The sequence below is a fragment of the Prionailurus bengalensis genome, chromosome D3 (assembly GCF_016509475.1).
Source record: "Prionailurus bengalensis isolate Pbe53 chromosome D3, Fcat_Pben_1.1_paternal_pri, whole genome shotgun sequence".
Lineage (NCBI taxonomy): Eukaryota > Metazoa > Chordata > Mammalia > Carnivora > Felidae > Prionailurus > Prionailurus bengalensis.
Window position 1 is genome coordinate 1,865,769 of NC_057356.1, and position 24,232 is coordinate 1,890,000.

At 60.9% G+C, this 24,232-nt stretch overlaps 1 protein-coding gene across 1 annotated transcript in view; it reads left to right on the forward strand.

The window, feature by feature from the left end:
* The first annotated feature begins 2,038 nt into the window (after window positions 1-2,038).
* Window positions 2,039-24,232, forward strand: part of RIMBP2 (RIMS binding protein 2) — a 219,915-nt gene continuing 197,721 nt past the window's right edge. Inside the window, exon 1 of the mRNA XM_043557292.1 lies at window positions 2,039-2,678. The gene's annotated coding sequence lies outside the window, so the exon portion shown is untranslated. The remainder of the gene's footprint in view (window positions 2,679-24,232) is intronic.

A 24,232-nucleotide genomic window follows, 5' to 3' on the forward strand; every position in this document is an offset into this window, starting at 1 on the left:
TGCGGTCTGTCTTCTGGTCAAGGGCTGGCGGGTGGCCCGTGACGGTCACAGAAAGGATGAGCTTCTCTGATTTCGTCAAGGAAGCTGGTCTCAGAGCCAGGGGCCCATTTCTCAGAACTGGGTAGCTCCTTGTCGCTGCATTGGACACGTCCTTGTCCTTTACAGAGTGGGGACGGCTTCTTTCTCATTGTTAGTAACCCAAGAGCATCCCGGTGGAACCCCCTGGTCTGTTACATTTCCCAGCCTCTTATGCGCAACGTCTGCCTGATATTCATCAAACTAGAACATGACGTCCAGAGGTGGAATCCCTGCCTTCCCTTTCTGATTTGACACCGTGACTCCCGGCAGACATGGTTTCCTTTCCTGGCCTCAGCTTGCCCGGCCTGTGAAATGGGCTCACACAGAGACCCTTGCATGAGCAGAACCCACGAGCGTGAAATCCTATGGGAACAATTCTGTAGTCTTTTTTTTTTTTTAATCTTTATTTATTATTGAGAGAAAGAGAGAGACACAGAGCATGAGTAGGGGAGGGTCAGAGAGAGAGGGAGACACAGAATCCGAAAGAGGCTCCAGGCTCCGAGCTGTCAGCACAGAGCCCGACGCGGGGCTCGAACCCACGGACCGTGAGATCATGACCTGAGCCGAAGTTGGACGCTCAACCGACTGAACCACCCAGGTGCCCCTATTATTATTATATATATATAATATATATAATATATATATATTATATATATATTTAAAAATTTTTTAATGTTTTATTTATTTTTGAGACAGAGAGTGAACAGGGGAGGGTCAGAGAGAGAGGGAGACACAGAATCCGAAGCAGGCTCCAGGCTCTGAGATGTCAGCACAGAGCCTGACGCGGGGCTCGGACTCACGGACCATGAGATCATGACCTGAGCCGAAGTCGGACGCTCAACCGACGGAGCCAGCCAGGCGCCCCAGATTAACTGTTTCGAAGTCAACAATTCCGTGGCGTTTGGTATGTGTGTGTGAACACTGCCTCTGTGTGGCTCCTGCCCAATGTCGTCCCCCAAGAAACCCTGTCGCCCTCCCTCCTGCCTCCTCCCAGCCCCTGGCAACCACACCACCCGTCTGCTTTCTGTCGCTGCAGGTCTGCTGTTCAGGACGTCTGCTTGGAGAACCACATATGCCACGTTTACAAGACCCATCCATGTGGTAGCAGGTGTCAGGCTTCGTTCCTTTCGATGGCGGAAGGGTATTGCCCTGCACGGACCACGTTTTGTGGATCCATCTGGTCATCAGCGGCCATCGGGCTGTGTCCACTTTCCAGTCGTCGTGACTAGCACTGTGGACATAGGTGCTGGTCCCCCTCCGCGCCGCCATTACGGGTGACAGCTTGCCCGCGGGAGGGAGACAGAAGTGCTGGGTGGTCCAGTACCTACTCCTTGCTCAGCGGAGATGGGCTGGGGTTCCAGAACGCGGTTCTGAGTGGAGCCTCCACCTCGCAGGCAAATCCAGACGCTCTCCGTATTCGGGAAGCAGAGGTGAGTCCCGCCGAGGGAAGCTTCTGGTAAGCCTGTGGACTGTCGTGCCGGGGAAGTCGTCTGGGAAGGAGTCTCCCCGTGGCCATTTAGTTTTGGAGCATCGTGGCTCATTTGGAGCCCATGGGGACGAGCCTGTTTTGTGAAAGCTGTAACGTGAGTGTGTTAATCGGGGAAGCAACAGGGAGGTCCTCTGGGGAAGTCTCTGTGCGCAGTGGGCGTGCTGTCGCCCTCCTGGTGCCCGGACACGCAGGGACCAGGGCACGTGGGGCCCGACGCCAGGGCTCTCCTGTTGCTGGGATAAATTCCTCAGCGCCTCTAAGTAACACATGGTGGACTTTCTATCCTGGGAAGGGAGTGTGTGTGTGTGTGCGTGTGTGCACACGCGTGTGAAGTCCAGCACGTTCCTCGCCTTTTACTCTCTTGCACGCCCGTGTTGCTAGGGAGCTGGTACATCCATGCAGCAGCTCCAAGTTCTGGGAGGAGGAAGGGACACAGCATTTTATTCTCTTTTTATCCTGGAGGCTCAGGGGCGGGGAGCCGGACCAGAGGGTAAACACCCAGCAGCTTGGGTGGTTCCACATAATCGCTTAATTCCCGGCCGCATTTGGGTCTCAGCTTCACGGGGGCGAACAGAGCGCGGCTGGCCAGCCCTGGGCCCTTGCACAGGGGCCCCCGGGGCGCCCGCAGGGGAGACGCGCTGTGGCTCCCATCCAGGGAACACCACCGGCCCCCAGCCCTGCCCAGCTCTCCCGTCCCAGCTTTTGACCGCAGCAGCTCCGTGAAAAGGAAACTGACAACTGACTGACGGGGAGGGAGAGCCATCTTGGGGGTGTGCGTGCGCGTGTGCATGCGTGTGTGCGCGTGAGTGCGCGCCGAAACACGGACATTTCGTAGGCTCTGGGCATATATGCTTCATGGCGGCCGATCTCGGCTTCCTCCCGACCTGCCTGCCTGCGGAAAACTCATGAATCATTTCTGGCCGGATCCAAGCGGCACTGAGACACCGGTGCCCTCTCCGTCCCTCCCTCCCTCCCTCCCTCCGTCCCTCCCTCCCCCTCGCCTCCCCCCTCCGCTCCTCCCTCCCTCTGGCCCCCTGTTTGTAATCTGATACAGTAGACTGCAGTTGTCTGAGCCTGAACCTCCCTAGTCTTGGCACAGCTCGCTTCTAAGGTAGGCTGAGATTTATTTTTTTCTCCTAAAAATAGCTTCCCGCACCCGAGCCGCAGCGCGGTGATGGCAGGGTGGTAGCCGGAAACTCTCCGCCCTGACAAAGTTTATTTTCCAGCGGTTAGAGGATGCCCTTCAGCGTGGGGTCCAGGTAGCTGGGCTCCCGGCACCGGGGAGCTGCGGGGAAAGGAGAGATGTTTCCAGACCATTCCGCCTGCCCATGGTGGATGTCGCTGCTTGGTCTCCGAAGGGCAAGACCGGCTGCTTTCTCTCTCTGTGTGTGGTCGCCTCACCCTTCCCCCCCCCCCCCCCCCCCCAGCGTCTTCGACAAGCCCCTCTGGGCCAAGGTTGACATCACACCGGGCAGTGCCTTTCCAGCCCAGGTGGAGGGGTGTGATGTGGCTCAGACCTAAGCCTCTGGGGCTTTGGAAGGGGTCTTGGCGGGGGCTGGGGCCGTTGGAGGGGAAGGGGGTGTGGGCCCAGAAAAGGAGAGTTGCTTGTATCATTCACAGCTGGGCTCCGATTCGAGATGCTTTGAGCGAGGAGCCTCCATGTGGAGGGTTTGTCAATCCACGTCCCGTAGACCGACTTGAATAATTTGTTTGTCAAAACAGATGTTCCCGGCGGAACGTGCATGTGCGTGTGTGTGTGCCCGTGTGCGTGAGCGTGTGCCCGTGTGCACGCAGCAGGCTGTTGGCTGGGGTGGGCACGCTCCCCACTGGAAATGCAGTGTTTACGAGGCAGGAAGTGCTGCCAGCAGGGAAGTTGGGTCTGGGAGAGCCGGGGCTGGGGGCAGGGGTGAGGCTTGCTCTCCCGCAGCCCAGCCGGGCCTCTGTAGAAGCAGGTCTGCTCCTGTCCCCGGGGGGCCGTCCCCACCGTCCCCACCGTCCCCACCGTCCCCACCGTGTGGGGCCCAGGGCTGGGTTCACGGGGCTCGCCACCACTTATGGGCCCCGGGGGAGGCGGGCCGCTGGGGGGTCCGGTAGGGATGGGGGGTGGGGGCTCCGCACGTCTTGCGCTGGGTCTTGTCCATGCGGGTGCTTAGGGGTGAGTGAGGAGGGAGGCTCTTGGGGAGCGGGGCATGCAGGCTGGGACCTCCCTTCTTCCAGCATCTGCCCCTTCGCTGGAGAGACCCCGCCTCACGGATGGACGGATGGGAGGTGCGGGTGGGAGGGGCCAAGCGCGGGGGGGCGGGGCTCGGAGGCTGGGAGGCTGGGAGACCAGGTGGCCTGTGTCTGCGGGGCACCGGACACTCTCCTGCATCCAGGTCCTGACCCGGAGTGGACGAGGCGCCCAGGGGAGGGACGCACGTCAAACCCACCACGCAGGCAAGTGAGCAGTGTGGGGGTCCTCGCAAAATAGCCAGCCCCCCGCCCCCAGACACCTGGCCCCTCTGCTTTCTCCCGGCCCTGCTGGACTCGCCGGGACCTGGCTTGTGTCTGGCCGGGGTGCCGGTTCCTGGCGTTTGGGGTTTGTGTCTCAGAGTGTTGTGTGGGCAGCCGCGAGTTCAGGGCCTCCAGGCGGGATGGTTGTGCGGGGCCCAGCGCGGGCTGTGGTGTGGGGGGCGGGCCGGCAGCCGGCCCCACTTGCGGGGGGAGGTGACGGGGCTGTGCCCCACAGTCTGGGTCCCCCGGCAATTTGAGGCGACTCCAGGGGAGTGGCCGTCAGCTACTGTTTACCACCCTGCCTTCCGAGAAGGTGACAGACCGGGTCGGGGAAGGGTCGGGCGTGCGGACCCCAGGGGCCCCTGCCCCCCACGCCCGTGTCTGCTTCCCCCTGGAGGGCGTCTGCAGGGACCAGGAGCCAGCCACATCTGAATGATGCATGTGCGCTGGATGGTTTGCAAAGCCTCCCTGGTGAGGCCAAGCGCAGGCCGGGCTGTGAGGTCCTCGCAGTGGGGGAAAAGGGCAGGGAGCCACGGTGCCTTCCAGGTCCCTTCACTTTGCTCCCAGCGTGGCTGGCATGTGGGAGAGGACAGCATGCGGTCAAAGGGGAGGGACGCGCGGGGCGGGGGAGGGGCGAGCAGGGGGCTCTTCCCAGGCTCCGGAGCCCCCTCCTTCGGGATTTCGGAATGAAGGCTGAGATTTAACGAGAGCCGTGGTTCTCAGACGCTGTGAGCATCAGGGTCCCCGGTGACAACAGAGGCTCTTGCTGAGCAGGCCTGGGCAGGGCCCGTGGTGCATTTCATGCCTGCCCGGGGGCCAGGGCGGTGGTCCAGGGACCTGCTTTGAGAACCAGGGGGCTCGAGTGTGGCCACAGGGGCCTTACCTGTTCCGGGAGGCGTCCTCTGTTCTCTGGGGCTTGGGTTGAGGGTTAGGAGTGAGGCGTGACCCTCACAGAGCACCTGCCTCCCACGTGGGTCCAGACGCATCAGTGGTCAGACTTCCGTGGGCCACGGAGGCTTTTACTGCCGAGTTGCCTTGGCCTTTCCCACGTCTGTCTGCCGGAAGGCGGAAACCGTGTGGCTCTGGGAGCCCCGTGAAGGACCGGCCGCGCTGGCTGTACTGGTTGGTCTGTCTTGGCTGAGGCCGGTGGCTCACACCAGTTTCTAGAAAATTCTGTTCCTCATTTCTCTGCTTTCTTGTGAGTTAGATGGTCCTGGCCCACGACCTGTGTTTCCCTGTCCCCCCTCTGTGCTCCCACCTGTTTGGGAAGCTGTCTGGTCCTGTTCTGGCACCTGCCCCAGAACTCACCGGGGCTGCGTGCTGGGGAGCACGGATCTCGTTGGTGTCGCTGCTGCCTGGGGTGCAGAGGCCGCTCCTCGGTCCCCAGCATGCTGTCACCGCTGGCTCCTTACCCTTCCCTCCCTTGGTCCTTCTGTCCCTCCCTGCCGACCACCCACCCGCCCTCCCCTCTCTCCCCCCACTTGGCTCTTTCTTTCTCTCTCCTCCCGTTTACCACCCCCGCCCCATCCTGTCCCTTTCCTTGTCTGTCACAGACCTTTCATACTTCACACAGACCGTGGGTTTGCATTCAGTGGACCACTCAATGCTGTTGTACTTGGGGGTGTTCTGAGGCTCACAAATCCAAGTGCCCTAGACCTTGATCTGAGTCCCGTGTTTCTCCATCCGCGCCACCGCATTCCCGGTGGGTGACGTCCAGGTGCCCCACGAGTCCCATGGTGCTCACGGCCCCGGTTTGCCCGCCGAGCCCCATTGAGGGCACCCACGGTGGCCACAGAGCCGTGCTCCACGACCGAGGCTGCGGCCGAACCTGGGTGCGTGTGGCCCCTGTGGTCCCGTGTGGGAATCGTCCCCAATGCGTCTCAGAAGCGGACGGCAGGGCGAGGGGACGTGTCTGCTCCATTTGGGCACGTTCCTCCCGTCGTGCCAGACTCTCTCCCCACGTTCTCGCCAACGCTCGGCATCGTCCAGCGCTCCGCCGTCACCGGCAATGTTCTCCAGCCCCCGGAGACCCACCCTCCTCCTCCGCTGTCCCCTCCAGTGTCCCCAGGGTTTAGGAGATGTGGCAATTCCAAGTGCCCGGCTGTGTGGGAGGCAGCATGGGGACGGGGGAGCCTCCAGGTGAAGGGCAGGCAACTCTTTAGACATACTTGTCAGGTGTTGTGGGGTCCCCCTCATGGTCTGGGGGCCCCCTTCATGGTCTGGGGGCCTCCCCGATGGTCTGGGCACCCCCTCATGGTCTGGGGGCCCTCCTCACAGTCTGGGGGCCCCCCTCACGGACAGGGGGCCCCCCTCATAGTCTGGGCACCTCCCCTATCATGGTCTGGGGCCCCATCACGGTCTGGGGTCCGTCTGGCCATCCTCACAGTGACAAATGCTCACACTAACCCTCACCTGTGGAACCTACATTTTCATTCACCAAGAACGTCCGAGAATCTCGTGTGACTTTACTCTTGGGCCCCCTGCCTGCGTGGGGCCTTCTCTCCTTTAAAACAGTTCGTGTTTATCTTTGAACAGACCAGTGGCCTTGTAGGAGGGTTTGTTGGGTTACGAGTAATAACCCGTGACCTGGATGCCTGAAAAGGAGCATGTCATTCCAACACTGCATTTCAACATTTCTTAAGTTTCCACTGGACCAGGAACCTCGTAAAATGGAAGAAGCCGGGGCTCCCCCGGACTTCTGAGGGCCCAGGTCCTCTCTTCATCTTGCTCACCCGCACCGGCCAGGGGTGTGTCGTGACCCCCAGGGTCTATGCGGGGTCTGGGCCGTTGGGGATGATGTGGCCTGTGGAGAAGTGGGAGATCAGGGAGGTGCAGACTTTGATCTGAAATTTTGTGTGCTGACCCTGTTGTTGTCTGTCTTTCCACACAGACACATTGCACATAGTAGGTGGTCGGTAGAGATTTTTTCCGAAGGAACAAACCCAGGAAATGCGATGGTTTGCACAGTGTCTAGGCCGGGGTGGGTTCCCCGCCCATGAGTCCTGGCTACTAGCCTGCACCTTGTCTCCTCGTCCCCTTCAGGAAGCAGACGTGCACTTATCTGTTCCTGTGACAGCCCTTCCAGTAGAATTAAGCTTCCGGAAGGCAGTCTCTATCTCTGTGTGCCCAGTGACTAAGGCAGTGCATTTGTTTATTCATTCAACAAACATTTGAGTAACTATTAAATACTAAGTAGCCTTTTAGGTGCTAAGCATAGAGCCGGGAACAAGGTGCATGAGGTCCTTGCTGTCATGGAGATGACTGTGTGTGTGTGTGTGTGTGTGTGTGTGGCCACAAGCAGGTGAATAAATAACGCGATGAAGAGATGGCCACACTGAAGTAGAGGCAGAGGATTACAACAGCCTGATGAGAGCCTGGGACTGGGTGATCCTGGAAGGCCTCATGGAGGAGGTGATGTTTAGGCTGAGCCACGAATGGTGAGCTTCCAGCTGTGCGGACACCAGGGCAAAAGTCCTGAATATCCGAAGGCAGGAGGTTGCCCCCGAGGCTTCGGTTCCCGTAGAATGTGGTTCTGGAGGTGTTCGCGGGATGCTACGGGGACAGGCGGGTCGGCCGGGACCCGTGGACCCTCAGCGTCAGCGTCTGCAAACCAGCCAGCGGTGCCCTGTGTCAACTCTGTCTACGGGGAGCCGGCCGTGGGGGTCCCTTCGTGGAGGGGCCAAGGTTCCCTCCCGCCACCCCCCCGCGACCCACCCCTGCCCCGCGCCACCCCGCACCCAGCCCAACGCCCGTTGCCGCCGCTGCTCTGGGAACAGAGGCCTTCCGCGCGGATCTTGGAGATGTTGGCTAACCTAGCAGATCTGGCGGTGGGACTTCGGTGAGATTCCCTCCGATTAGCCGCTCCTGTTGCCAAAACCCAGCATGTACTCTGTGATGACAATATTTAGAATTGGCGGCTGCAGTTGGTTCAACAGAGCGGGTGTGCACGGCGCTGTTATTCATGGTTCCTACTGACTTCCCGCCTCGGAGCGGGAGAAACACCCCTGCACGCCTGCATTGTTTGCCTCGGGAGAGCTGCAGAGAGCAAGCTCGGCAACAGGTTTGCTTCCTGGTTTCTGACACCTCCCTCCAAGAAGGGCCCCCCCCCCCCCCCCCCCGCCACCGCCCCGGGCACCAGGAAGCCGTGTTTGGGCTGCTTTCTGGGGTCCAGGGTCTGCTCCGGATGCCTGCCTTGGTGAGGCCGCCCGCTCCCGTGAGAAGCAAGCATCCAGGCCCCCCCACCCCACCCCCGCTCACAGCCCGGGCCCCCGCGTCTCCAGCCTTTCTGTGCTCTGATCCTGAATCAGCCTTGCCGCTTTGCTGTGAGCGGGCCAGGAGGTGCGGGAAAAGCACGAATAACAAAACAATGTGCTCATAAGCTTGTCACCCGGAGACCCCATTGTTGGTGCTGGTATTTTATTCCAGATTCTGCTCCGTGAGGATCTGAGTGCTGTTAGAATTTCTCCTTGGGAAACTGCAGACACGCACTTTGTGGGGGCGAGACACCCTGACCGGGGCCGTCCCGCCCCCGTGACCCTTCTCGTCGTCCCCCGTGGTCACAAACCACGTCTGGCCGCCACACCAGTCTGCCGTTTTCCTGCCCGAAACACGGGCGAGACGCTGGGCAGGGGCCCGGGCCACATTTCACAGCAGGGTCCCCTGGGCGCGGAGCGGCCGCAGGGGAGAGGCTGGAGCTGGCCGCAGGCGGAAATTATGACGCAGCGACAGCCGGCCTTGTCTCCCCTCCGACCTCGCCCCTCCCTCCTGAATTCTCTGGGCATCGATTGCCTAGTCCCACCCCCCACCCCACACATCCCAGCTTGAGAACTGGGGGTCACTCTGGATTTCTCCTTGCCCACCCCCATCCAGATGAACTGTTGGAACCTGCGTGGGTTTGTTCAGTGGCTGGCAAGTGGCTGGCACGTAGTAGGTGTTGAACAACGATGAGTGAAGTGGGCAGGCATAGCCAGCTCGGTCCAGCAATGGCTGAGTGCACTGGTCACCTCGGGACAGTCCCCAAGCCCCCCCCTGGCCCTGCGTATGGTCCCTCTTCCCTTTCTGGGCCACTTCTCAGGCAAGAAATAAACAAGAGAATTTTGTAAACGGATCTTCAAGCCACGGATGTAGCAATACCGTCTGCCGTTGGCTCGGCGTCACGGAGGGCCCTCTTTACGCGCACGACACGGAGGCTTTGGGACGCGGGCATTGTCGCTAGTTCAGACCCATTTTTCAGATGAGACAGTCGTGTAAGAGATGAAGGGGGTCGTCCCAGGTCATGCAGCTGGGGTGAGATGGGCCAGGTTTCCAACCACATACACCCCCCGGGAGGAAGGGCCAGTAGGCCCCCGTGTGCAGAGGCTGGTGAGGGGACGGGGTAGCAGTGAAGTGGGGGGGGGCAGGACCAGGTCTCAGTAAGCACGAGGGCAATCAGGAGGCTCCCGGGGGAGCGGCATGGCCTGTCTGGGTTCAGCAGGGTCCCTCTGGCTGCTGGGTGGGGGCTGGGCTGTAGAGTGGGGGGACCCCGGGGGCTGGGGGGGCTGGGACAGCGGGGTCTCAGCCCAGACCGAGGGGGCGGCAGTGGCCATCGTGAGGAGAGGTCAGATTCGGGACGTGGCGGGAAGGGGGGGGCACACTGGTGGACACGAGTCTGGGGTGCAGCCGGGAAGGGGCGCTCAGTGGGGGGGAGGGGAGGCAAGGCGTGTGCACTTAACGCACGTCTCTGTCCGCAGCAGTGTTTCTCGGGGCTTTTGCACACCACTGATGCCTGCAGGTGGACAAGCCGTGGTCCATCCACGCGTGGGAAGGAGGAAGCGCTGTCACGGCTGCCATGTGTTGAGCACGGCGCTTGGTGGAAGGAACCCGACACGAGAGGCTGCATACTGCGTGATTCCGTTCATGTGAAATGTCCAGGGGCAGAAAGTGGATTCGCGGCCGTCCAGGGCTGGGGGGGGGGGCGGCTGGGGGGACGCAGGCACGTAGCGAAAGGTGCAGGTTTCTCTCCAAGGCGGTGAAAATGTTCCGACCTTGGCTGTGGTGGTGTGTACCTGGGAATATGCTCAAAACCATTGCATTGTAGACTTCACTTTGTGCTTTTTAAGTTCGCTTATTAATTTATTTGGAGAGAGAGGCGGGGAGGGGCAGAGAAAGGGAGAGAGAGAGAGAATCCCAAGCAGGCTGTGCACTGTCAGCACAGAGCCCGACTTGGGGCTCGAACTCACGAACCGGGAGATCATGACCTGAGCTGAAATCAAGAGTCAGACGCTAAACCGACCGAGCCTGATGTGTGAATTCTATCTCAATAAGTTCATTTAAGGCGTGTGGATACCCACACGCCATCCCAGGGCACCTCCTCCAAGAGGCTTGAGTGAGCCCTGAGCTCAGGGAGTTTTCGAAAGCCCCCAGGGCCCGCCTCATGCTATCTGCACCTGCAGGGCAGGGGTGGGCCCCCCATGTGCTCTGTGGCTTCCTCAAGGGGGCCCCTGGTGGGGGTGCAGGAACCCCCAGGCAGACGCAGCTCCTGCCCAGGCTGGCGTCCCCCGGAGGGCGAGGCCCTGACGGGTGTGCGGACGGCGGGTGCAGGGTCTGGGAAGCCAGCAAGGTCAGCGCACGGACGTGGGTGGTGCGTGATCCCTGCCGTGTCTACACCACCCGTGGCTGCCTTACCGTCTGCAGCTCAGCGGTTCCCGCTCTCTGCCTTTTCTCAAGAGCAGAAAAGTCAATCTTGTCACTTGAGGACAAATACAGTTACTTGGTGTTTCCCTGGTCATTTCGGGATTTCGCACCGTTAATTTCTGTTCCCAGGCGCGGGCGGGGGGCAGAGGGTGGGGTGTGCGGCGGGCACAGGTGGCTGGGGTCAGCTTTGCCGGCAGAGGCGAGGTTGGGCATGTATGAGCCGATCCCGTACATTCTGTCCGCCTCCCCGGGACCCCGGGGGTGCGGGGAGGAGGCCTCGTTAACATCTCAGAATGCCACACTGGGGACCAGTGGTGTTTTCTGAGTAATGGCGTTGTGGATCAGTAATAATTCACTATTGATTAATAATTCCACTAATGGTCAGTCTGCTTGGAGTCCAGTAAGAGTGGCCGCAAGTCAGCCCCTGTTCTAAATGCGTCACGGCGGTCCCCTCATTTAGTCTCCACAACGCCCCTACAAGGCAGGCGCTGTCCTCGTCTTGCAGATGGCGGACTGAGGCCCGGGGGGCGGAGGCTGGGGCCCTAATCACACAGCCGGTGAGCGTCACAGCCAGGATTCGCCATGGAGCTTTGGGCAGAACCCACGCCAGCGCCACGGGGCCGCCCGCCAGTGAGGAGGTGCGTGTACCCACTTCTCTCCCCGCAGCATCTGCAGGAGGGACCAGATCCAGGAGCGGGCCTCTCTAAACGGCCTTCAGTGGGCGGCCTTTGGCCAGGTCGGAGGGCAGAGTCGAGAGCCACACTGGCTATTCTGATCTCGGCTTGGCGATTTCCGTCTGTGTGACCACGGATGTGTTTCTTAACCTCTCTGTGCCTCCATATGGTTATCTATAAAATGGGAAAACGGGGGCACCTGGGTGGCGCAGTCAGTTGGGCGTCTAGCTTCGTCTCAGGTCACCATCTCACGGTTCATGAGTTCGAGCCCCGTGTCAGGCTCTGTGCTGACAGCTCAGGGCCTGGAGCCTGCTTCGGATTCTGTGTCTCCCTCTCTCTCTCTCTCTGCCCCTTCCCTGCTCACGCTCTGTCTCTCTCTCAAAAAAACCCCAAAAAACAAACAAACAAAACCCAACAGTGGTATGTTGTTTCCTCCTCAAGGGGCCGCTGTTTTCACCAATCCGGTACTTAGCGGCTCTGACGCTGTTCTCCGTCAGACGCAGAGGCCGCGGATGGGCGTTTCGATGGTTAAAGGAATTAAATGATATGAACCATTTAGAACAGGGCCTGGCATATAGTGAGTGTTCAATACATGTGAGCTGTTATTACCGCCATTATTATTGGACTGCACGCGGACTAGCCATTGAGATGATGACGGAGTTCGGGCGGTGATAGCAATAGTCCCAAATGTGACGGGATCCCATTCCCTTGGGAACCTTCTCTGTTCGCCCGGAGCCCAGAGGGGGTATTTTCCGTATCCTCCGCATCTGCGCTTTCAGCCGGCCCCGCGGTGCACTCCCCACCCCGTCACCAGGGCCCTCATCTAGACCACGTTAGAATGTCTCACTGCCCCCTGATGTGCATGGCGTGACCTGTGTGTCCAAGCCCCCACGCTGTGTCCTTGTGACCGGCAGCCTGAGGGAGGAGCCTGGGGGCGCTGTGGTTGGCTCCCGCGTGGCTTCTTTATGAAATGCCAGCCGTTGCCTTAACCTGAGCGGCGGCTCCTTTAAAGGCCGGGACTCCGCGAGGCTCAGCTCGGGTCAGAATCAGGCTTTGTATTCTGGACTCACCAATTCCCGTGGGTCTCAATGGCCCGGAGCACGCACGGCCCTTTGAAGCTGGTTTTCCCTTCGTCTCCTGGGCCGGGCAGCCCAGATTTTTTGTAGAAGCTTCTGCAATTTATTTGTTTTTCCTTTCTTAGCACAGGACTGCCTAAAACGTGCAGGGGGAGAGCGGCCGTGGTGGGAGGAGACCTCAGCGGGGAATGAGCTGGTGCTGGATGAGAGGCCCGGGCAGCCGGGCTCAGGCCTCCCTTTGTGTCGGCCTCGAGCCACGGGGAAGACAGGACGTTTCTGCAGGCTGGGCGAGCCCCAGGCTCCGCAGCCCTCTCTGCCCAGCCGGCTGGAAGCTTGTGGCATTCCAGAAGGACAGGGCGGGGACAGGCAGGCAGCAGGCAGGCATGGAGGCCACCAGCCCCGTGGAGCGTCCAGAAAATGCCTGCGTTGATTTTCATCAGCGAGGAGCAGTCAGAACGGTGATTAACAGGGGCGCCGACTGCTTCGCGGGTGGGCCTGGCCCATGGGGCGGCTGCTCTCGGCCAGCAGTGTCCCTGCCCGGCCGCCCCTCCCCCAAGGATGGCTCTGTGGCTCCCGATCTTGGACACCCCAGTAGGAGACTGTGACCGCTTCCTCCCCAGGAGTACTGGCGCCCTGGGAAGTGCTGTTCAGCTGCCCCAGACTCCCAGGTTCTCTTCTTCATTTGAAATTAACAGTGTGGGGCTCTGGCAGGTCACTTCCTGTCACATCGGCGCTTCCGGACTCCGTGCAGGCAGCCCCCCCACCTTGTGTGCTGAGCGGATGGGCCCTGGTGGTTTGTGGGGCCGGCTGGACCCACACTCCCCCTTTGCCCCGGTAACCTTCAGGGGGCCTTTCTGCCCCCGTTGTCGGGCCGAGAGGATTGCTGACTTAATATCTTTCCTCAATGGGCTCATTTTTCTTTCAAAAGACATTTAGACAAATGTCTGAAAAGAAAATAAAAGTTTAAAAGCTAAAAATAAAAGCTTATGAGATGACCGTAAGCGGACCCCTTTGTCATCTTAGGTGACGTCAGCCTGAAAAGGGATACGGTGGATCTAACCATCTCTAGCCTCCCTCCTGCTCGCACTTGCTGGTGTGTCCTGGGGCCCGGCCTCTTCTCACAACCGGGGGGGGGGGCGGGGGGGTGGTGAGTGAGCACCCGGGAGGTGTGGGGACACCCTGGCACCTGCCTGAGCTTCCTCCCGGAGGAGCTCTCGGAGGAGAATGGAAATGACAGTCATTTCTCACTGTCTGAGTTAATGCTCTTTAATTCACCCTGAATATTAATAACAGACGACGATCACAGTGACGGTAACAGCCCACGCTTTGCCGGAGGACAGGGGCCTGCAGCTCTCACCGAGCGCCGAGGGCGTTGTGCCGGCTTCTGGCTCCTGGCTGCATCTCCCCCGTTAAAGCGGCCGGAAGCGGCTGGATGAGGCCCCCAAGGTCCCAATCCCTGGCTCAGGGGCTGTTACCTTCTGCGAGAAAAGAGCGGTATCGCCTGTGCAGCGGTGGATGTGGTTAAGTCAAATATCTTTGAGAAAGAGAGGTTGTTATCCTGGATCGTCTCGGGGCGGGCGGCCCTGGCTGCTGCCACACGTTTATAGGAGAGGGCGGACGGAGCTTTGAGATACACAGCCGCCCAGGGGAGGAGACCACATGACCTTGAGGACAGGTGCAGTGATGGGGCCACAAGCCAAGGAGTGCCTGGAGGGCCAGAACGCGCAAGAAACAGGAAGGATCCTCCCGTAAGCCCCCAAGACCTTGATTTCAGACTTCTGGCCTCCAGATCAATGAGAGAATGAATTTCTGTGGTTTTAAGCCACTGAGTCTGCTATAGTCCGTGGCCGCAGCCCCAGGAACTCACACAGGAGGCTTTTCTGTTATCTCTACTGTGTAGACGAAGGGCTGGGACACAGAGTGGCCAAGTAACTATCCTGGAGTCACGCAGCCAGACGGTGGCCAAGCTGGGATTTGAACCAGGTGGTTGAACCCCCACTTTGGGAATCCTAGCCCCCCCCCCCCGCCCCAGGCTGCACCCCCAGGCCTGTCGGGAGCTGAGGGCGGAGGCAGGTGGGTGGATTCCTCAGACTTAACCCAGGGAATTCTTCCAGGAAGCACTTCAGAAAATGGAAAGCACCACATGGCAGGTTTCTTCTGGGTTTAAAAACTGCTATTTGCGGGTACCTTTGTTTGTATTTTCAAGCAGGAGGCTGGGGCTGAGCCTTTCTGAAAGCCTGGGGGGAAGGGGGGCCGGCCTGATCAGGAGCCTGCAGGGGCCCTTCCACCTCACCTCCGCCTCCCGGCCCCTCTGGTCCCCTCCTGTGGTCCCACTGCAGGAAGCATCCGTGTGGCCGTGTGGCCGTGAGCTGTGTCCCCCTCCCCCGCTTGAAGCCAGGGCACAGAGCAGGAGCACTTTGGGCATAGAGCGGAGATGTTGCGGGGGGCTGGGAGCTGGGGACCTGCCCAGTGTGTAGCAGAGGGTCCCCGTCCTCCTCCTCCTGAGGGTGGGAGGTCGAGAGGGGCCCAGGCCTCTGCACCACGTGAGGAGTCACCGTGGGATTTGCATCGCTTCCCCTCCTGCGTCCGGACCTCTTTCTCTGCCGCCCACTCTGCAGTCCTAGGCTGCCAGTCGTGGGTGCCGTTTTCTTTCCTTCTCCCCCCACCCCGGGAAGCCGCTTAAAAGCACCCATTGAACGGCCGAGCCTTATCGGGATGCAGGCAAACACTGAGCCCCGAGCAGGCAGCAGGCAGCAGCTTGTGTGTGGGCACCGGGCGGGAGGGGAGCAGGTCACGTGGGGGCTAATGCTCCTCAGATCCCGATTACACGGGGATCTGACTCAGCCCTGCTCGGAGCCCGGCTGCAGACCCCAGGCCGGCCCAGCGGGCGGGGGTCCGCCCTCCCCAGACCACAGGGACCGAGGGGGGGCCGGCTGGAGGAGAGGGTGCCACACGGCAAAGGGAATGTCCGCTCCGTGTATAAAACCACGATCACTTAGAAAGACCTTTCCTGCCTCAATCCTCAGGGCACTTTTCAAGCCCCAGTGTTAAGCGTGATTTTCTCATTAGTGACTTAAGGATTCCCGAGCGGCCTGTGTTATAAGTGGAGGGTGACCCGAACACGTACGGGGCAGCGAGGGGCGCCCGCGGGTGATAATGGCCGTTGCAGAAGGCAGACGAAGGGGGGTGAGAGCTGTATTCCCGGTGGGTGGCACCAAGTTGGACGCCTTGGTACCCGTAACAGTGATTTCAGGCTTCTGGGCAGACGGTGCAGCCGGGACCCACCGTGGTGACCCAGTGACCCGCAAGCATTACGGAAGATCCTATTAGAGTGGATTCCAGAAGCACAGCAGCGTTTTACTGCGGGAAACCCGATGCCAGCCTCCCGGCCCCGGGGAAGAGGGGAAGCATGTGGTCACGATGCTCTCGACCCGGAAGGAGCCTGGTCCTTCCTAAGCTCTTTGAGTTCTTGATTTTACTGAAGTCCCACAAAGTCCCGTTATTAATTCTGACGGTGTGGATGGAGCGGACGGAGGAAGCCGAGGTGCCGAGAATTTATGTAACTGGCCCACAGTCGCACGGTGTGTAACCGGGGGTCCGAGCTCGAGTCTAGGCCATCCGGTTGCACAGTCTTCCCCGTTGACCGACACGCGGTGCTTCTTCCTGGAGGAGACGAACAGTCGAAGACGGGTTCCGTGGAAGGAAGGGGGTCCTCGCGCTCTGTGTCTGTCTCTCTCTCTCTCTCACGCCCCATTCCTACCGTTTCCTGCTCCCGCTCCTGCACCCTGTGCGTGCTTATTTCGTTGTCGGTTGTGCTCGTGGAGGCTTTGGATTTTACCCCGAAGCACACTGCGGAGAGCTCTCTGTAGGTCGGGTCCTGCCGGCGCCTTCCTCTCTTGGGAAGAGTCTGTTCTGGGCACTGGGATCATAGACCTCCCTTGCACCAGCTTATCGGCTGCAGCCCCAGCAGAGCAGCGTCGTCTCCAGACCTCTCGAAGCCCGTGTGGCGTTTTGGGGGGGGCCCTTTGCCTGCGATGCTGTATCCTAGAGCTTCCGACCCCCTTCAAGGACACGGGTGAGGGTCAAATGTGCATCTCACGGGGCCAGGGATGTGCACGGCACGTCTCCTTTCCGTGGCTGGGAAAGGAGAGCTGACAGGACAGGGCACATGTGGGGACAGCTCTGTCTCCCTTCTATTTTAAGGTCACGCCGTTGGCTGTAGCCTGTCTTGCCCACTGGGCTCGAGGATCCGTTGTTGAAAGATGTGCTGTTATTTGGCCCAAGGACCTTGAAAAAACAAATGAGTTACTGATTTGGGTCCTGCTGCTTTAAGGGGCTGGACTTGGCCGCCAAATGCTGTAACCAGAGCCTCAGACCAGTCCTCCTCTTGCCTTTTATGGCACCAAGGTGGAGAGGGTCCCCGTGTGTCTAAAGGGAGCCACCTGTGATAAGTAGGTTTTCTGGTTGACTCTCCCTGTCACAGCTTGTCATTCTCCCAGAATTAGTGTGTGTATGTGCACGTGTGCAAGTGTGTCCACGCACATATATGCACACACGTGCACGCACACACACGTGCAAAGCGCATCTGCATTATGTATGTGTGTGTCCACGTGCACATGGTTGTGTACGTACACACGTGTGCACGCTCAGACTTTTCCCAATTGTCTACCTTTAAATTTTTGTAAATGTTTTATTTTATTTTTGAGAGAGAGACAGAGCGCAAGCAGGGGAGGGGCAGAGAGAGAGGGAGGCATGGAATCAGAAGCAGGCTCCAGGCTCCGAGCTGTCAGCACAGAGCCCGACGTGGGGCTCAAACTCATGAACTGTAAGATCGTGCCCTGAGCCGAAGTCAGACGCTTAACCGACTGAATCACCCAGGTGCCCCCAAATTATTTATCTTTACAAAGAAAGTTCCAGGATCTGCATTTAAAAAAAACTGTGATTCAGGGGCACTTGGGTGGCTCAGTCGGTTGAGCGTCCGACTTCGGCTCAGGTCATGATCTCCCGGTTCGTGGGTTCGAGCCCTGTGTCGGGCTCTCTGCTGACAGCTCAGAGCCTGGAGCCTGCTTCACATTCTGTGTCTCCCTCTCTCTCTCTCTCTGCCCCTCCCCTGCTTGCACTCTCTCCGTGGCAAAAATAAATAAACATTAAAGTAAATAAACTGATCTCACGTGACTTCATCTGCAAACTGCTGCCTTGGGCGGGGATGTAAAGGCATCATTATGTGCGTCCCCTCAGGACCCGAGCTCTGTGATTGCTTGCTGTTTCAGGATTGAAGCTGCCAGAGAAAAGCAGAGATTGAACTGAGATCACTTTGTACTTTTCTTCACATTTTTTCATTCATTCATTAGACCAGTCCTTTAATCACATCGTGGTGTGACTGCTGCCCGCCAGAGTGCGCGTCCTGTCGCTCAGAGCTGACGGGCAGGAGGGGCAGGCAGGGCGCGGGTTCTGAGAAGCGCTGTGGTGTACGTGTGGCGGTGAGCCTGGGGGCCCCGGGACACGGTTCCGGGTTCAAATCAGGTCTTAGGTGCCTGCCCACGGAGTGACCTTCACTCTCAGGGACCCTGCGTGTGAAGCGGAGGATAGTTCCTCGCTTACTGTAAGTGTGTGGTCTTTGTCATTCTAGGACTCCATTCCCTTCCATTCCCTTCCATTGCCTTCCATTCCGTTCCATTTGGTTCTGTTTTATTTACAAACGGGTGTGGAGCCCTGAACTAATCCCACGCACTGGGCTTTGAAGTTCGGTCGACTCTTTTCCGGAATTCCACGCGTAGCAGTGCTGGGGCGACGTGGACGGTGGCCGGGTCGGGCGTCGGGCACCTCCCTCACCCCGAGGAAGACTGCCAGGGTCTTGGTGTGGCAGGGCAGGTGCCTTTAAAGCAGTTTTTTTGGTCACAATTTCACACATAAAAGGAGAACAAAGGACTCATCAAATCCTTCTTCCTGTTTGGCTGCAGCTGAGAGGTCCTGGTTACAGACAGGCGGCCGGAGGAGAGGGAGGCAGGCAGGAGGGGCTCAGAGACGGGGCGCGTGAGGAGGGGGCTAGGCGGCAGGTGCGAGCTGGGCCTGGGGGACCCCCGGGGGCCCGACCGACCCGGCCAGACTGTACACCTTCCCACCCGCCCCTCGAGGCCATCCATCTAGTGTTGGTCTCCTCTACCCGCGCCCACAGGGCGTCACTCCAGGGGCAGGAGGGAGCCCGGGGCCGCAGCCTCCCAGTCTGCCTGCTCACGGGTGGGCGTGTGGGGGGAGGCGTGGCGGCCTCTGTCCGTTCTGACCACTGCCGACAGGACGCTCCCCGTTTCGTGCCCGGAGCCCTCCGGGCCCCCACTGACCGCATCTCCCAGGTAGCTGCGAACCTCCACGTCTGTCTGCAGGAAAGCTTTCCGCGCTCCCTGCGACGTTCCGGATGCAGCGAGGGGGCGGGGGGCACGGAGAAGGAGCCACCCTTCAGTTTCCAGCCGGTGTTTACCAAAGAGTGATTCTCTACCACATCCGAGCTGGGTGTGCGGGCTCTCCATGTGCTTGCCAAGCTGCTTTTGTCCCTCGAGGGCTGCGTGGGCCTGAACGAGGACCAGCTTCTCAGGCCAACCAGGCCTGCTGGCAAGTCCCCTCCCCCGGCCTCTTAGGAAGGGTGGGAGGGGGGACAGACGGAAGGGTGCTGACGCCCCACTTGTCCGCACGTGGTCTGTGCCACAAGGGAGACCTGCCCACGGCTGCTTGCACGGCTTCATGCACCGTTGATGGCTCTGGGAGTCCCCGCTGGGGCGTCCAGCCTCTGCCCCCAATGTGTGAGCCGCATCCTGGCCAAAGGAACACTCAGCCCTCGAGGCTTCTGGATGGCGGAGCCCCCGGCGCCAGCCTGGAACGCGGTACCGGTCCAGTCATCTCGCTCAGGGTGGGTGACCGCAAGGGGACGGAGAGCCCTTCCTTGCCAGACCAGAGTGAGCGGAAAGGGGAGGGGTGGGCTGGAGCCATGGAGAAATCTGGGAGGGGAGGGTGTCCAGCACCCCCAGGGGCACCAGAAGGAAGAGTCTCCTTCCCGCCCCTGGTGGCAGAACGGCCACCAGCCCCGGAGCCCCGGTCTGTCAGGCTTCCAGTCGGCAGGGTTCCAAACGTGCCCCAGTGAGACCCCACGTCTGCTCCCCGGAACCCGGGTGTTGATGGCGATGAGGCACTGATGGGAGGCGTCGCGCACCTGCACCGAGGACTTGGGGCCGGGAACCCGGTGAGCCGCCCGGACCGGATGTCTGGCCTCCAGGACTGCTCACTGGCTGTGGTGCGTCCACGGCCCTTCGTTACGAGGCGTGGGAAGCTTACGCGGCCTCTCTGCTGAGCCCCCCTGGGGCACAGAGACGGGCTGATTGATGGGCTCTGTTGGGGCCTGTGGTCCCTGAATCCGTCAGCACCTGGGTTTCAACCTCGAATTGCTGGACGGTGGACCCCACCCCCCGCCCCGAGCCAGCCTCGGTGGTACCACACGTCCACCTGCTTTGCTCACACCCCTGTGGGCCCCTCTGGGTCCTGCTGCTTCCTCTTCTCCCGCGGCCCCTGCTTCTTCTGCGTTGGGTGCCGTGAGAGGTCGGGGTGACTTTGTTACACCCCCTACACGCCCCACACTGCTCTGGCCCCGGTGTGTCTGTCGCCTCGTGTGCGCCTCTCGGAAGCCCCTGGGTCTGCTGGGGCCGTGTCAGGTGGCAGGGACGTGGCTGGAGATATTTGGTTCCCGAGTGAGGAGCAGGGGCCCCAGGGCTTTTCGAACTAGGTCACAGCCCATCACCGAGTCGGGAACCAGCACGCTTCCAAACGTGGGAGAGCCGGGAAAATGGCCACGTGCCCTGCACACGCTCTGGCTCACGGAACCCTTGTCTGTCTGGGTCTCACGGGCCTGCGTACCGCGTGTGTTGACGTTTTGAGTCGACTCAAGACGCTGAGACTGACCAAGGAAGCAGCTGGAATCGGGGTTTGAGGAAAGGCTGGTGTCTGTGGGCAGCGGGTGGTTCTGTGCTTGTCTGAGTCCCGTTTTGGGGTCTTTCTCTAGAACGTGGGGTGCTCTTTGCCCCTGCCTTTGTGGGCCACCTGCCTCCGGTCACGTTTCCTGGGTGACCGGAAAGGCCTCAGCTTCCTTTACAGCCTCTCCAAGTCAGGGACCCCGAGGGGTGGTCGCTCAGGAGGCGAGCCTGAGTCCCATTTGGAAGCGAGTTCCCCGAGTCATGTGGACACTGTCGGGGAAGCGTGCATTTGTGCATTCACTGGGTCTGTCCTGAGCACCTGCCACTAGGCCCTGTGCGAGGAGGCCACTGTGAGCACGGGGATGTGTGGGGGTGACTCCAGGGGCTTGGCGGGGTCCCTTAGGTCTGGGGAACAGCGTTTGGACAGAGAGTGGGGCAGTGGGAGGGAGTGCTGTGAGGGCTCCCGAGTGCTCTAGAATGTTCCGTCTGCCCCCTGGTATCTGGAGCAAGCAGTGTGTTGGAAGGGAAGCTGCAAAGTGTGGTGGAGAGAGGTGGGGGGAGGGAGGGGAGGCCGTGGGTGGAAGGCCGCTGTGAGATCTGGAGGGACCGTGAGCCTGCTGCCAGGAGGACCCGCCAAGTCTGGGGGGAGGAGGAGGCGGAGGGGTCTGCCGTAGGAGACCTGGTGGGAGTCATGTCGTGGTCCAAGTTGGGAGCTGGGAACAGTGTCTGGAACAGCAGCAAAGCCTGATGGAGGTGGGCCTGGTTTCTTCTGATGCCTGACTCCACAGGGCGTCCCTCCTCCCCTCAGCGTGGGTCATGTCAGGCAGCTGACCTGACCCGTCGGCTGGGGTCATCTGGGTCCTTGGGCTCTTCTCACTGGGTCTCATGGCGATGATTTTCCAGCATCGCATTTTACTTTGAGGGCTGTTTTCATTCACCGCTGGATTCGCATTCGGGGCCTCATTGCTGGACTCCTCAACCCCTGAGCCCCCCAGGCCCGATGCTTAACTGGAGGTTCGAGGAAGGCTTGTATCAGTGAATCAAAGCAGGCCGTTTGCACACCCTGTTGGCGAAGGCCCGCACGGTGTCCACCAGCGAATGTGGGTACAGGGCGTCTGGACGCCTGACCCGTTTGCCCAGGTCACCCGGGAGCTTCCGAGAAAGAAGTAAACGAGTCAAACGAACACCATGGAGCCACGTGGAACTCTGTCCCCTTAACGTTCCTCTAGTTTGGAAAAAACCACGGCAGACTGAACCGTGCGGAGACAACGCAGGTGACTGCAACAATGTGTTCGCTTTCAGAAGGTTAGAAGATTCACCGCGAAGGAAGAAAGTGTGTCCTCTCTGCATGAGATTTCGTCTGGAAACTGGCCTCCAGTCGGGACAACGTCCAGGCTGCAGACGCTTTGGAGCGGGCGTGCGCGTGTTCTGTGCCGCAGGGGGGCTGGCGCCAGCCCCCGGCGCCCCTCTGCCTGTCAGGGTCCCTCTGGGTGCCCCCGTCCTCTCCCGTTTCTGCTCCCAGAGCTCGTGCAGCCATCTGGTCCCCGGCCCCTCACGTGGCGTCCAGCCAGCTGGCAGGTGCACTCGGGCCGCGGGTGGTTCTGGAAGTGGCGGCCGGGCCCCGACAGCGCCTCTCCGCCCCCCGCTGCCGTGCAAGCCGGCCCGCTAAACGCCTGGCCGCGGGCGCCCGTGGGCCCCGGGCCCAGCGCGGCTGCACCAGTGATTTGCTCCATCATCAAATCCTCGTCTTGGCAGATGGAGCCCCTCTCTTTGGCACAGCCGTCTCATTTAACCTCGGCAGTGATTTAAATGTGTGACCGTCGGCGGCCCCGACTGCCACCCGTCAGGTCCGGCAGAGCCGCGTGGCTCCGACGTCCCCCTTCCTCGTTTGCGTTTCCTTCTCGTGTGGCCCGGAGGTGTGGTGGCCTCTCGGGTTCTGTGGGCAGGGTGTTTGCGGGGTTCTGGGCTCCGCGTAGCGGTGGGAGAGGGGTGGGGCGTGTGCCGTCCCCTCGGCAAAGGACAAAGAGAGGCCGAGACGCTTGCTAACACCCTGATCCCCGGTCGCACGAGTTGGCAACGCGTGTCAAGTGGGAAACAAGTCTGGGCCTTGAAGGAGGGTCTTTGCTGGACAGGACTCCTGCCGGGGGGCCAGCGGGGGGGCGCTGGGTCGAGTTGCAGGTGTCCCGGAGGAGGGCAGAGCGGTGTTTGCTTTCCAGGGAGGGGTACACGAGGCTGGGAGGACGTGGCATGGGGCCGTGGGCTGGAAGGCCGGATAGCACACTGGACAGGGTTTTCTCCGGAGGCCGGCCTGTTCCCGGGGGAGGGGGGGCGGTCTGCAGGCCCAGCGGGAGGGTGGGGGGGGGAGGGGGCAGGCCCGCCGGGCGGCCGAGCAGCAGTTTGCTCCCCCAGATCAGCGGGTCTGGTGGCTCTTCTCGCCTCTCTGAGGCCCGGTTGTCTGTGCCGTGCGGCCGAACAGACACAGGTCTCCGGGGGGGCCTTCGGGAGCGTCCGATGGAGGCGTCCAGGGCTCAGGGCGGGGGGAGGAGCAGGGACCCCAGGGCTGTCACTGCAGAGGGCACACCCAGAGAGCACGGGGTCGTCCCGGTCAGGGCCGTGGCGGGTGGCGTGGCACGGGGGGCAGGGAGCCTCTGACACGGTCAGGGCTGGTGGCAGGCGAGTGGGGAGTCCAGAGCAGCCCGGCCTTTCTGCCCCGAGGCCCGGCTGACCGAGGTTGTGGCAGCGGAACGGGCGCCTCAGAGCTGAGAATGGGGCGGGACCCGCTGTCTCTTTTCGATGGCTGTTTGGGGGCTGACCGGGTAGGGTTTCAGGGACGCCTGGGCTCCGCCCCGTGTGGTCAGTCTTCAGACCGCCGTTCTGGTCCCTCGGAACTTTGCTCCGTGTCTGCGGCATCTATGAAATGCGCGTAACAGGGTCGAGCCACGGAGGGGACCAGACGGGACGTGAGCGCAAAGCCCACCAGGTGCCCGTCCGTGCCCGACTGAGGGCACGAAGCGTGTTCCTTCCTGCAGTGTGGACCGTGCTCAGCCACAAAGAGCAACAAAGTTCTGCCCCCACGCGGGTGAGCCTCGAAAATGCTCAGTGAGAGACGCCAGACGCCAAAGGCCTCGTGGTGGGTGAAGAGCCCAGGGGGGCGAGTCCTTAGAGGCAGGAAGCAGATTGGTGATTGTGGGGGCTGAGCGGGGGGAGGGGGTCTGTTGGGCCGGTGCCCGCGGGACTGGGCAGCGGTGACGCCCGCCAAGCAGCGTGAGCCGTGTGACACGCACTGAAATGGTTCAGGTGGTCGCTTCCACGTCGTGTGTGTTTTGCCCTAATTAAAAAAAGACCCTTGGAGTAATGACACCAAATACACGTGGGGGGCAGGTCTGGTGGCTCGGGGGAGACACCACCCCCATTCTAACCCAGCCTTGCGGCTTAGAGCGGGGTGCCCCGGCCTGCAGGGGTGTTGCCCTGCCCTCCCTGCCCCCATGTTGCCCCCACGCTTTGCCCCTGCAGGTCCGAGGGCAGGTGAACCGCCCGGGAATGTAGCGCAGCGAGAGTGGTGGCTCGCGTCCTCACTTTGCTTGGCGTTGGGTTTTGGGGTGCCGATCGCATGTTGAGGGCTCCCCCGAGTGGGCTTCTGGGCTGTTGGTGCCTAAGACAGAAGGAGGGGCGCCTGCTCTAGGGCGAGGGGGGTGGCACCTTCTGCAGAACTGGCCGACCAGCCCTGGACACAGGACCGGGGAGGCGGGTGGCACCCAGATGGCCTGCCAGGCTGGTACCCAGCCCCTCCGCCGA